Genomic DNA, 13,611 nt, shown 5'->3' on the forward strand with positions numbered 1-13,611 from the left:
AGAAAATTTGACCTGGCCTAGACAGTGAGGTTCTATTTGGCTTACGGGTTCCAGAACTCCTTTCAGAAGTAAATTTGGACCTTGGTTGCCCATTTCACAAAGGAAAGACTGAATTCAAGCTTTTTTGCTTAAATTGGCCAACATCAGAGAAAAGTATTGTTTCAGGTTAGCAATCTAATCCGGAACATCAACAGTAGTGGTTGAGATTAACTCTCCAGTTATACCAATCATCACTAAGATAACCTCAATTGCCGAAATTAAAACTCTTGTGTACAGGTCTATTTGGAAGCAAAGCAAGAAGTTGTGCAGAAACTGATCCATTGCCAGGTTAGTGGTTGAACTTGTGATAAGTTGCATTGATAAGTTTGATGAATTTGAGATCAAGAAGATACATTGTTAGAGACCAGAAGGTGGCAGGTGACCAAGGTAGTGTAGTGTCCACCGAAGAGAGTGTAACTCAGGCAAGGTTAGATCCGCTAGCACCGATTATTGAGGAAGGTAGTGATACTGACACTTCGTCAGACAAATCTTTCTTTATGATGGGTAGCCAACAACCAGGAGGTTTCACCTATGATGGACCTATGCGAGGAGGAAGTACCTCCCAAAATCCTTTGAATGATTCCAGGCTTACGGTGATCTTCTTGGAGGGAACAAACTCAAGAGGATCCCTAGTCTATTCTGACTATTGAGGTCGCAAGTGCATTTGCATTGAAGAGAAGCCAGCACAAAGATTGGAGATAATCCACGTGTATGATGATGGAGATAGATTCCGAGACGAAAAGGGGAACCACTATTTAATAGTTAGCAACCCTGAAGATTACAACAGATATGGAGACAACATGGCTAAAGGGAAAATGGTTTCAGAAACTCAAGAGCCGCCACCAAACATTGATCGGCACGGAGCTATTTTCATGTATGATAAGAAAACAATCAGGGTTCCAAATTATAACGAGAATGTGGGAATCTACAAACACGAGAGCGAGGGTATTGTCTCTTACTTTCGCAGTAAAGAACCATACATAGACGAACTAAGCAAAGACAAGTTTCTTTACTTATTCTCTTATGAAAATGCTACGGGGAAGGGCATAGTTTTTGTTGATAGATATGGGCGAGAATACCAACGTATTCTTCCAGAGAAAGTAGAAAGAGCAACAGGTCCAGGAGCATCAGCATACGCCCCTGAGGAAATACCAAGATCCACCCACACCCCAAGCAAGTCAACGAATCCGTTTTCAGATGAGTATGACGCTACATCACATTCCACCAAACCACAAGCATTCACCAACCAAGACCAACCAGCAAACCAGCCATCATTGCAGGCATGGCTTCGACAAAGTGCAACAATGGAACCAGACCAAAACCATGAGGGTTATCCAGCTGCACGAGGGCTCAGGGATTTGCAAGAACCCCCACACTATTCAAGGTATCAAGCAGAGAGTAAGCCAAAGACACAAGGGTCGACCGAGCTTGGAGGACCACCCATGGAACGAGTTCGAAGAGAAGGACCACCTCCGACGAGAACCGTTAGAAATTATGGATTAGGAGCACCGTTGGGCGAGGAACCAGCCTATTAGAGAAGGCCTGAGGAGGGGTATAGACTTGGAAGGGGTGATCCAATGATGAGGTTTGTAGACCATCGCAGAATTAGACCTTCTCAAGTGCAAAAATGGGTAAATAGGAAATACACAGGAAACAGAGACCGAAGAGATCATGTAGCAGCCTTTGTACGTGTGATTAGAGCCGAAGAGGTGTTAGACTTTCCTACCCAATTCGCAGGGTTTGGACTAACCCTAGAGGATGATGCTGCAACTTGGTTTGACTCTGTGGAGCGTAGAGACTTTGAGTCGATGGAGGAAGTGTTTGACGAGTTTATTGAGGAATTATCTCAAAGGGGAACAGCTCATAATACCGTCTCACAAATCCATAAATTCAAACAAAAAGATGGAGAATCTGTACGGAAGGCAGCCCTAAGACTAAAGAGATATGTTAAGTTCTGTCCTGTTGAAGAACTGCCAACTCAGTCCAGACTTATGCTGATATTCATCCAAGGACTAAGGAATACAGATCTCCAGAAAGACTTACATATGAAGAGGAGCACTACATTGAATGAGTTGACCAAGGAAGCTTTGTACCTTGTGGACAATTGTGCTGTCTACAAAGAAGGGGAGTTCAAGGACCTTGCTCCTATAGCTTCCCCTCAAGTTCCACCTATGCCTAGATATCAAGCAGGCAACTTACCAGGACCTATAGGTGTAGAGAGACCACAACCGGTGTTAGGGCAATAACCACCCCTACCAGGATTACGACCAGTTGGTGTAAGATACACCCCAATGGTAACTGAATAAGAAGAAAAGGCTTTGGTGCCTATGCATGCATATTATGAGGATCCCAACAGATATGGGGCAAACCCTGTCTATTATCCGCGGAAGAACCCTCGACACCAGATCCATGGAGCATGATAGGGAATCAAGGACCTCCAACTGCTGCACAAGCCACAGGAGAAGGAAGATATAGCTTAGATGAACGAACATTGTTGTTCATAGCCAATGGAGGCATGGGCGGACAGAGACAGACTTACCAACAACGAGGAGCTCAAGGAGCACCTCAACAACCCAAGGGCCCCTGTTACAAGTGTGGCGGAGACCATTGGCTGAGAGACTGTCCCCATGATGAAATCATTAGAGTCAATGCGTATTTCCTAGAATGTGGGATTACTCATTTGATTCCTGATTGCCCTAAAAACCCGAGTAAAGGAGCAAAAGCCACCTTGAACCTGTTGGAAACAGTACCCTCCAGTGGAGTATCAGAAAATGAAACAGTCATACCTGTTCAGGCGGTGACACGGGCCCAAGCCCAAAGAAGGACGAACAAACCCATAATAGAAGAACCAAAAACAGATGCCCAAAGTTCAGAAACGAAAAATCCGAGAAGCACTTAGAAGGCAAGAAAGGCGCGTAGGAAAGCCAGGAAAGAGCGAGAGCAGATGAGTTGAAACATACAAAGAACAGGTTGGAGCGGTTAGAAGATCTAGCTAGCCTAAGCTCACACACCACAGCAGCCATAGCACCAAAGGAATTAGCTGAGCCCAAAAGTGCAGGATCAGGAGGATCTGTGCTGGCAGACAAGGTAAACGAGCAGTTGGATGCGCTTCTAAAAGCCTATGAAGCTCGACTTAAAAAAAACCAGACCCGAGAGCAAAGGTGGATGACATATCCATATGCGGAAATAGAAAAACAAAGGTTGGATATGTGTAAAAAGATGATCGAGACGGCTCAATCATTGATGGAAGACCCATTGGGAAAACCGGCAAATTTCCATGACGCACCAGCTCCAACCAACATTGGAGAAACATGAGGAAACAAAAGAAAGACTCACTAATAAATATGAATCCAGGGGAGAGTCTATCATAGTGCCCAATACCACCGATGAGGCAAGTGACGGGGTCCATCCTAAAATATTGGCAGAAATGGGAAAGGACAGTAATGGTCTAGATGATCTGTGGAAGCAAATCCGAGAGGCCAACGAGGCTAATAGGATGAATGACCACATGAATAGCACGAGAAAAGAAAATAATGTGATCCTACCTCCTATTGAAGAATTTGATGCAAGATCACAAATAAACTTTGAGATACATTTACAAGGGGGAGACCAAGGATCTATTAGTTCGGGGAATAGCCAACCAGACTCTTTGAGAACCTTACCCTCTTACCTAGGAGAATATGAAGCTAAGTCGGAAGTGAGAGCAATCCCATCTCAAAGACTTTCGTCTAACAAGGTGATGGATTCACAAGGATTGATTGAGCTGTTATCCACCCCGATGGCATGCACAATCACGTTAGCAGAACTCTTAAGTCTAAGGCCAAACATGTGGACCACGGTAGGAAAATGCCTAGGAAAATTTGGAGTGAAGGACCCCACCTTGAAACTACAAGAAGGAATCAGGAAATTAGACAGACCTAACCTAAACACTAGGCCGGTACCATTGAATAAGGTTGGAGAATATTGTGAGGGAGAAGACGGAAACACGATGCTACCTGTAGAATTCCAAGGAGTAGTTTCGAAAGCCATTCTTGACAGTGGAGCTAGAGTTGCTATCGCCACCAAGGAAATCTGGAAAAAATGGGGAAAACCAGCTCTGAGGGCTACCAGAATGAAGCTGCAGTTGGCAAATGGTTTCATGGAAAAGCCTCTCGGACTCTTGGAGAAAGTAATTGTCACTTCGTGCGGGATTGAGTATGAGCATACATTTGCAATAGTCGATTTCGACAAAAAGAACAATTATGAGATAATCTTGGGATGACCATTCATGCGACAACTGAAGATGGTCCAAGATTGGGGTTATGACCACATATACCTCAGACATGGCGAGACGACAACTAAAATACAACTGAAAGACCATAGTTACAAAGATGTAAACCAAACACCGGTGGAAGAGTTTGATTCGGCTACAATAGCAGGATCAGAGCTATCAGCATGATTGGGGCAACCAAAAGAGCTATGGATGTGCGGAGCTTCACATTGTGGAAGCTTAAGGAAAGAGGAATGCGTCTTAGAGAGAGCAATTGAGGACAAAGAGTATATTCCGGAACCATTCCCTGAAGATGCCTTTGAGCCTCTAGAATGGGAACACATACTGGCAACGTTAGATGTCTGTACCATTACCGACAATCCAACAACAAAATTTTGCGATAAGGATGGTTACGATGTGTTGCCCTATTACATGGTAAGCGTGGTGCCAGAAAAAGAGACGGTAGTACCTCCAGAACAAGAGTTTTATAACTCTTCTGAACAACTAGAAGTAAATGATGAGGCAGATAATGAGTGTTCGGACACATCCAGTGAGCGTGGGAATGAAGCCGAGAATATCAAGTTTTATGATTTTGCTAATCAACACCCTAGACGCCAAGAACGCTATAGGACCGGAAATAAAGTGAGAGAGAACCTGATGCCCAGGATAAAAGGTAAAACTCACTATTTGATGCTTGTAAAAGCAGAGGATTGTGTGAAAGATCAAATATCAGGGAAATTCTCAGAAAATCGAAAAGAACGAACGCGAGAAGAAATAAAACAGGAAAGAAAAGCTAGGACTGAAACAAAATCACAAAAATCTGAAAAGTCAAAAAAAGAACCAACAAAAGACCAAGAGTGGACCAAACTGGAGCGTAAACAGAAATACCAAGAATTGAAACGGTCTTTGAGGGAGATATGGACTAGTGAAGAGGATAGTGATGGTAAAGGGGAGTCAGGAAAGGGCAACATGAACGTACCACCACACTATAGGAAATTTACTATCCAGGATAGAAAAATCATCATGACACCACCAATCTGGGAGAGAACCAACGAAGAATCTTATGATGGGTTTGAAAATGCAAAAAGAATAGACCTCGCACAACTAGGTGAAAAGCCCCAGCCGGTCTATATAGCTAATGATTTAGATCCTGAGGAGGAAGCACAGCTAACACAACTTCTCACGAAATATAAAGATGTGTTTGCTTGGTCCTATAAAGACCTTAAAGGAGTTGATCCATTGATATGCCAACATACAATTCCTTTAAAATCGGATGCAAAACCTAGCAAACAACGTCCTTATACATATAATGACACATTTGCCAAACGAATCAAAGAAGAGATTGATAGGCTGATGGACGCAGAGTTCATCTATGAAATTGAACATACAGATTGGGTTTCACCTATTGTGGTCGTTCCCAAGAAGAATGGAAAACTGCGAGTGTGTGTAAACCTCAAAAAGGTGAATGCGGAAACCATAAGGGATAATTATCCCTTGCCAATTACAGAACATGTCCTTGAGCGAGTGGCCGGGAAACGGGCTTATTCCTTTCTGGATGGGTTTTCAGGATACAACCAATTGGCAATAGCAAGGGAGGATCAACACAAAATAGCTTTTGCCACAGAATGGGGGATTTATGCATATCGAGTTATGCCATTTGGCTTAACAAATGCACCAGCCACTTTCCAGAGGTTTATGACTCACGCTTTCAAGGAATACCTAAGAATATTCTTAGAAATATACATGGATGACCTGTGTGTACACTCTCTTCTGCGAGAGGAACATATCGACCATTTGCAAAAGGTCTTTGAAAAGTGCAGAACATATCGAATCTATCTAAACCCGAAAAAGTGTGTATTTATGGTTAAGCAAGGACGAATCTTAGGACACATTGTCTCAAGAAACGGCATAACCACAAACCTGGACAAAGTCAAAGTCATTGTAGACTTGCCCAGGCCTACTAATGCAAAACAAGTGCAATCCTTTATGGGGCACTGTGGATATTATCGAAGATTCATCTACATGTATGCGGTCATCGCACAACCTCTGTATCGTTTGCTAGTCAATTTCGAATGGACCAATGAGTGTGAGAATTCATTCCAAAGGCTGAAAGAAAACCTTATATCCGCACCTGTGCTAAAGGCACCAGATTGGGACAAGATATTCCATGTGCACATTGATGCTTCGGCATATGCCATTGGAAGAATTCTAGCTCAACCTGGAGACGGAACAATGGATTTTCAAGTTTGCTATGCGAGACGACAGTTAAACAGTGTAGAAAAGAACTACACAACCACCGAGAGGGAAGGGTTAGGAATGATTTATGCTGTAAAGAAATTTTGGTATTATTTGCTTACAAACAAATTTGTGTTCTTCACGGATCATCAAGCTCTTTTATACCTAGTAAATAAACCTTGCAACACAGGGAGGATCGTACGCTGGTTTATTATATTGCTAGAATTTGACTTCACAGTGGTGGTCAAAAAGGGAAAAACTCATCTGCGAGTTGATCATCTTTCAAGAATACACAACACGGAAGCTCCTCAAGGGGTAGATGATGACATACCAGATGCTTATCTTTTCAACATTGAAATGGTATCCAAATGGTCTCAGGAAATAGTTAGCATTCTCTCCTTTGGAAGTGAGTTTGATAATACAGGATGTAGATCCAAACAGCGAACAATTCGACAAACAAAAAACTTTCAGTTGATAGCAGGACGGCTGTATCATCTTGAATCTGAACTAATCCTACGATTATGTATAAATCTGAAAGAATTCGAGTGCTACCTAGAAGAGGCTCATGTCCAGGGTTGTGCATTTCATTGCTCGACAGTGAAAACACACCAAAGACTGAAACAATTAGGGGTTTATTGGTCAACTATGTATGCAGATACACATTCTTATGTTACCAATTGTACAGTATGTAGTGCCAAACGACCAGTGGATCACGCAACTTTGTTTCAGGTGAACATAGCACCTGCATGGAGTCAATATATCATTGACTTCCTAACCACCAGAACGTTCCCTGAGAACACTACAAGAGCACGGGAGAAAGCTATAGAGCTGGAAGCTTGTGACTTTCAGCTAATTGGTAATCAACTCTATAAACGGGGAAAGGACAACCAACTTAGAATATGTGCAAGTGGAAGCGAATACCTGCTGATTCTAGAACATGCACATAGCAGAGTAAGTGGAGGCCATTTTTCGGGCGATAAGACGACAAAACTTGTCGTAACCGCAAGAATTTGGTGGCCTACATTGCACATGGATACCGAGGAGTTTGTCAAACGTTGTGATGCATGTCAACGCACCAAGGTACCAATCAAAAGAGATGAGATGCCATTAAGGCCAATGATGGGGGCAAGGGCATTTGCAAAGTGGGGCATTGATTTTGTGGGAACTATATCACCCTCTGCATATCGCACCCATACCCAATATATCATTGTGGCTACAGATTATCTCACAAAATGGGTCAAAGCCAAAGCAACACAAAAAGCTGATGCACGCACCACGGCTCAATTTTTGTATGATAATGTTTTTGTACGTTACGGGTTACCAATAGAAATTTTCAGTGACCGTGGAACACACTTCCTCAATGAAGTCATTGAATATCTACTAGAGGATTTCATGGTCATACATAGAAAATCAGCACCATACCATCCACGGGCCAATGGGCAAGCGGAGGCCACAAATAAAACACTATGCACGGTTCTCACTAAAATAGTGTCACATTCAAGGACCGATTGGGATCAGCAGCTACACTCAACACTATGGGCATACAGGGTAGCTTACAAAACCTCAATAGGAACAACACCATACAACATGGTTTTTGGGCTAAATGCTATACTACCCATAGAGTTTTTAATCCCAACTCTACGAGTAGCAACAAGCTTGGATTGGACAGGGCATGAACTCTCTTCACGAATTAATGATCTTGAAAAGCTAGATGAACTCCGCTTACGAGCTGTCGCTTCGATCTATGCTAAAAAGAGAAGACAAAAGGAATTTTTCGACAAACATGTGCGTACCAAAGAGTTTAAAACAGGTGATTACGTACTTGTTTATACCTTGAAGCAACATGCCAAGAAACTGAAAAAGCGAGGGATGGGACCATTTGTGATTCATGATCTATCACAAAGTGGGGCTGGCAAGCTTGCTACATTAGCAGGTGAAGAAATGCCAAACTGGATTAGTGAGTGTCGACTAAGGAGATATCACCTACCACTCACACAGGAGATGCTCCAACAAATTCATCAAGGAAAGCAAAGAATGAAGGAAAAAGAGAGAGTACGGGAGGAAGCTCAAACCGAAGCACAAGAACGCATTGCAAAAATACGGCTTCTGCGACAACAACAACAATGTAAACCACCATTGAGAATCAATGCCATTCGACTGATGAACTTGGAAGAGGACACAGTAGAGCCAATAATTACAGTCAAGGTGGGCAACAATCAAGTTGAATCACCAGCCTTGCTCGATTCGGGTGCTCAAGCAAATTTGATCTCTTACGGATTATACCAACAGCTCCAAGTCACAGATCAACTTCATCCTACTCCCCAAGTGCTGGAAAGTAGCACATCACATCCATTGAAAACATTAGGGTGGATTATACTGTATATACAGTTACATTAATATATTTACCCACACAAATTCTATGTGGTGACAAATGAAAGCACACAACAACCAATGATGCTAGGGCAACCTTGGCAAAAAGCATACAATGTCCAAATAGACTGGAAAGCACAGGTGGTCAAAATCCAGCACGAACACGAACATCAGGTGATAGCTTTTGCTCAAAAGGACCATCAGGATCAAATGCAAGCCATGCAATCACTGGCAACAAAAACAAAAGAACACATACCACCAAAGATCAACATGAAACCTGAGACAAACAACCAGGTAAAGGCCAACCATGCTCATCACAGACAGCCGAAATCACCGACTACACTGCAAAAATCTAGGCTACCAAAACAAGGTAAACAAGTATGGCTACGAAAGGATAGAAAAGCCATGGCGGGAAAAACACAATGTGACAACCGGATTCCAACAAAGCAGATGGTGCAACCCAAAGCCAAGGTAACCAAGCAGATATGGATTCCAAAGAAAATGCTTAGCCAAAACCCTAATATCAGTCACATTTGGATACCAAAGCAAAAGACAAAGCAAATACCTACGTTACAAGCAACAATGGAAAGCAGACATCTGCAGGTCAACCGGGCAAACAGATATAAGAGGGTGCCGATGACAGACAAACCAGTGGCAAAGTTGGAAGCACCAAACTACCAATGGAAAGCCAAGGCCATACGGCCCATAGCTATCACATCCCAGCCAATTCCATCCTCAGAAACAGCTACGACTCCATCAACAGTGTCGGCAAAGCAGTTGCCTCTGGCCAAAAACACCATTAAACAAAGAGCGATAGAATTACAGCTGCTACTTGCAAAAAAAACAGGAAACCTCGACGGCGAATGCCAATAAGCATCTTGCTTATTCCCTTCTCTTGCACAGTATTAATTTTTCCATGCATTGACCGAGTATGCATAAAATAGGGCCACATTAATCGGCCAGGCATTAGCACGACTTTTTCAACCTATGCATGGCACATACTACGAGGTGAGACCTTGTCATCCGGGAGGACTCCGACTAGGAGGGGGGGAGGCATTCTCAATGCGGAACCAATAACAGAAACAGCAAAAAAGGGCATGATTTTCGACTTTTTAAAGGGTTGACATTTGATTGCGAAATTTTCTCGAGTAACCCAAGTATATATGCCCTTATACAGCATGAAGCTACAGGTATATGGGGCCAAACGCCAAATCAAGCCCTTAGGTGTGTGTATATAAGTAGAAATAGCCATTTTTCAGGTAAAATACTGGTAAAACGGAGAAATCCGGCCATAAAAATTGCATGTGAGTGTATATAATGTGTTGCGGCAATGTTTGTGATCTATTATGAATTTTGGGGATTTTCTGGGTTTGATTTGCTATTTTCCTTTTAATTTTGCTAATTTTCGGCAGAAAAACTTCAAAAATACAAAAAGCAGGTGAAAAACAGTCGTAATGAAAAACAAAAAATATGGGGATGACCAGTGACTAAAAGACAACCTATGGTACGGTGGGGGTGCAATTATGAGACTAGAGCGGAAAGTGTGTTTTGGCCAGGTTTTGACCGAAATGACAAATTTATGGTAAAGAGAGCAAATGGAGTCCAAATCAAGAAATTTTTGAGCCTAAACCGCATCTTGCAGAAAGATAGGAGCACATGTCAAATTTCATGAAAAATGGTTCGAGGATCTCCATTATAAGAATTTTTCACCCCATTTTTAGCTCATTCTCACTATTGACCTTGTGGAGAGAGCTTCTGCCACCTAGAGCGGATCGATCTCCCAGCAGCTTCTACGACGCGCACGGCAACCCGGCCAGCTCCAGACATGAGAGGTAGGCTCACCACCTTGAGCTTTTCGCACATGTTTGTCATTCTGTCGCGAGAACTAGCGTAGAAGTCACACACAAAGCGGGCGGTAGAGACCTGCAAATAGAAACAGCGGCCAAACGGCTAACCCAAAAGCAACAAGACTTCATCGGCAGCTTACCCTAGTCTAGGAGACCAGTCCTGGATAGCCAAAGGTAGTGGGAAACCATCGGGAAAAACCCTAATTCCCAGAAACCCGCAAGAGGCCACCAAATGGGAAATCGGCGAAACGGCGACCAAATGCTACCAAAATTTATGGGTAGGAGCATATCGACATGCTCGACAAGTCCATATGACCCACATGACCAAAAAATGACATGAAGCGCCACTAAACCTCAGAAACGGCATCAGACAGACAAAGCGTCAAAATGCACTTGCGGCCAAACCGCAAGTCCGTTTGCCACCAAACTTCACGAGCGGCTTTCCTAGACCATCAATAACTAAGTCCTATGGTGGTGGACCACCACAAATCATCAAAGGTATGTAAACGCAGCCACGAGTGCTTCTAGAGCGACAAATTGCCAAATGAAGCTCCGGTGAAGCCGATGTCGACAAAAACCATACGGCAAGGATTCCCAAGGGATTGGGAAGCTATGGAGACCAACATCGAGGAATTTCATCGCCAAAAAGCACTCCAAAAGTCTGAAAATGGCTCGGAGGCTCTGAAGTCCACACAAGGAGTTATACTCTATCCATTTGACTTTTTTGTTGAAATTAGGCTCAAAAGGGACTTAGGGGGGCAAAGGGCAAGCACTGGGAACACTAACAAAGGAAAAAACACCAGGAGACATCCTACACGTAGGATGTCTCAAGGGAATTTTTTGGCACAAAACCCAACAATTCTTGTCATGCACATGTTCTGAATGACATTTACAAGCCATACCCCAAGTTTCATCACATTTGGATGAGATTGGACCTCATATGCATGGAAAAATGCAAAGTTAGGGCATAAAGGCACTAATGGGCCTTTGACCTACCAAATCTTGTCCAAATCTCATGAAACTTGCACAACACATTCACATACACATCAGCTAACTTTCTGTGTGGTCTGGGAATTAAAATGAGGAAATAGACATACTACACGTAGGATGTCTTATGGACCATCTGGGCATGAAGGAGAAGTTTTGTCATTTCAGAATTGATAACCTCATCAACAAGAGCCCATATGTCAAGCTTCAAGCCCCTCTAATCACTTTTGACCCCCAACACCTTCAAGATACACTTTTTTGAGCCCAAAAACACTTCACAGAGCCCTACAGGCATCAATTATTATCCAAATGCAAATCCAAGAACATGGCTATGTTCCATAGGTCAAGGACAACCCACAAATCAAGTTTCATGCAATTCTGATGAAAAAGACATCCTACGCGTAGGATGTCTTAAGCTTAGATTTAGACTTCTGTGCAAGAAATGACATCATAGGAGCTAATACCATGATGCATTGAGCCCATATACCAAGTTTTAACCCATTTGGACATCAATTGCTTCCCATGATGGACAATCTACCAAAATTGTGACCTAAAGCCTAAATCAGCCCAAAAATCCACTTTTGACATCCAAATTCAAATCCAAGCTTATAACCATGTTCCATGAGCCTTACACTACCTAGATGTCAAGTATGAACCATTTCTGAAGAAAAAGACATCCTACGCGTAGTATGTCTAGATGGGTTTTTTTGGTCAAATTTGCACTGTGAGCACATGCACAGCTTCACAAGTTCCTTTTAGGCTATAATTTCAATTTTGAAGTCATTTGGATAAGTAAAACTTAGTTTAGCAGCTGATATGGAAAAAACGCTAACTTCGGATTGCTGAGTGCAACAGGGTCTATGGCAGCCTCGAAGTCACCAACAAAGAAGAAGAGAATGACAATCAAAGACTATCTGGACGAGGTGGAACCATTTGTCATTCTAGAGGGAACATTAAAGCCCACAAGCACCTGGATACACGAAGATCTACTAGAGTCAAACGACCTAAAGATCTACCAAGGTGTGTTCAAGGACAATGACGGAAATGTAATAGAGCTGCCAATGCTGCCAAGGGAGCTCAATGAATTTGTCCGAAGCAAAATGGCCGGCTACTTGGAGAAAATTGACCTCCATAACTATTTCGAAGCAATCCTAGCAGGGGTGGACGTCAAAAGGGTATGGGAGTTTGTGACCAGCATTAAAGAAGATGGAGTGGCCAAGGTGACTGATTTGCACGGCAGACCCAACACAGAGATCATTATCATGGAAAGGGTTGTCGCCCATGCACTAGATCTCTCCAATCAGGGAGACAGCGTGACAAAGAGAAGGGATGAAGTAAAGGTGTACAAAGAGAAAAAGGCTAATTACACTTTTGAAGACATCGCCAACCCAAAGGTGGCGATCATGAGCCAATTGTACAACCAATACTTCCACATGTGCACGAAGAGGCCGCAGAAGTACAGGATGCCGCCAGGTGCAATTGCCACAACATTTACTTGGGCAATGACGAAGGGCACCCCAAAGATAATCAATTATGCGGCATACATACATGACAGCTTGGTGAAGATGGGAAACAAAAATCCAACCTACATAGTGCCAAGAGAGATGATAACCAAGGTAGTTTATGCAGCACTGCACGCCAAGGGAAGGTGGCCTGACCCCCCATCTCAGAATGACTGGCTCAGGGTGAAGGAAGACAAAGAAGACGAGCCACAAAGAGCACCAAGGGTGGCTACAAGGTTGAAGAGACGACTAGAGCCAGTGGAAGAGGAGCAACCTAAGCAGAAGAAAGGCAAAAAAGAATATGCTCAAGTGCCGGTCAAAGAGACTCGATCACAAAAAGCGGCTAGACGAGAGGCTGATGGAGAGTTTCCGAGCAGAAAGA

This window comes from Adiantum capillus-veneris, chromosome 22, assembly GCF_014529385.1.
Source record: "Adiantum capillus-veneris isolate H3 chromosome 22, ASM1452938v2, whole genome shotgun sequence".
Taxonomy (NCBI): Eukaryota; Viridiplantae; Streptophyta; class Polypodiopsida; order Polypodiales; family Pteridaceae; genus Adiantum; species Adiantum capillus-veneris.